Genomic DNA, 1,793 nt, shown 5'->3' with positions numbered 1-1,793 from the left:
TCTCACTCTCCATCTCCTTCTCCTTGGGAAGGTAAATTTTGATGACTGTGGGTTATGCATTGTTCTCTGACTTTGGCTTTGAACCCACTGAAGATCAGTCTCCAGTGGATAATATGACTTGGAGGTAGATATACACAAGTCTAGTCACTGGGCCTGGAGTCAAGAAGACCTGAATTGTACATAATAGATCTTCAGTTTCTTATGCAATCATCTTTTTCTTATTCTACTATGTTATGGAAATCCTTGTGTTATTACATAAATAAAAAACCAAAAATTTTAAAAATAAGAAAAAAAGAAAAGAAAATTTAATTCCCTCCCACAAAGAATACCTGAGTTCAAATCTAGCCTCAGACACTTACCAGTTTTATTGGTCCTAGACAAGTCACTGGACTGCTTTTTACCTCAGTTTCCTCAGTCCCAAAATGCATATCATAATAGTACCTTCCTCCCAGAGTTATTGTGAGGATAAAATGAGTTACTATTTATACAGTGCTTAGTACTTAGAAGATGATTAATTAATGGTTATTTCCTTCTTCCCTTGAAAACTGGGAAATTCTAACTCTGTTCTATAAATAAGGCTTTCATTTGTTATCATTTTGCAATTTTTACATTATCTTCCCATGCCTTTTTCCTTTGTTTCATCTGTAAAATGTAGGTTTCAATGGCATGCTAATCCTAAAGGATAAAATAAAAAAAACAGATGCCATAATGTCCTTTGGAATATTTAAGCCTGGTTCTCTTCTGCTTAAGTCTTCACACTTCCCTAAGCACCTAAGTCAATTTGGGGAAAGGATTTGGGCTTTGGGCAGAATAAAGGCAACTGTAGTCTCTAAGGTTCTATATCAAATATATATACATACATACATACATACATAAATACATACATACATATATATATATATACATATGATATTTAAATCCAGAATGATGGTGAGTCAGGAACATTATACTTTGAATTTATGTTTCAGCACCTTTCATCTCCAAGAACTTCATGAATATTTATTGATTAATATTACTAATGCTATTTTACAAGGGCCAAGTATGAGGGGCAGAGGGAGTAAAGAAATGATAAAGAGAGAGGTGGGGAGAGTGGGGAGAAAGACAGAGAGAAAAGGAGAGATGAGAGAGAGAGAGAGAGAGAGAGAGAGAGAGAGAGAGAGAGAGAGAGAGAGAGAGACAAAGGAAGGAAAGGTGATTTGCTAAAGGAATGGAATCCTAGGTCTCATAACTCCTTTTTAATCCACTAGGTCTACCCTGCTGAAAGCTCCTCACTACAATCTCTCAAAAGATATATCTACAGCATAATATAGAACTGGAATCATAGGTTAATAAATTTATAGTTGGAAAGGATCTTAAATAGAGTCAAGTTCAATGCCCTTATTATATAAATGAGGAAACTGAAGCCCAGAAAATCAAGGAACTTCCCCAAGGTCACAAGGAAAGAATGTAGCAGGATTTAAATCTTCATCTTTTGACTCCAAATCCAGCATCTGACCAGCTATAGCTGGTTAGAATCCAGGCTCTGATACTTGCTAAACACATGAGCTTGGGATTTAAGAGCCAACGTGGTTTAGTAGTATTGGGCTGGGAGAGAGGGAAGGGGCAAGGGCACTAGATTTGGAATTTGGACATCATCATATCATTTCTCACAACTGCCTGGATATAACATTGGTCCATAAAAAACATAAGAGCAGCCTTTTAATAGATGTTACCACACCAAACGGTAGTAATCTCCAAAATACGTGCAGTGAAAAGCTTCCTAACTAGAGACTCAATGGAAGAAGTCCAAACCT

This window comes from Notamacropus eugenii, chromosome 6 (assembly GCF_028372415.1).
Source record: "Notamacropus eugenii isolate mMacEug1 chromosome 6, mMacEug1.pri_v2, whole genome shotgun sequence".
Taxonomy (NCBI): Eukaryota; Metazoa; Chordata; class Mammalia; order Diprotodontia; family Macropodidae; genus Notamacropus; species Notamacropus eugenii.
The sequence above is the reverse complement of the archived record's forward strand: the minus strand, read 5'-3'. Positions refer to the sequence as shown.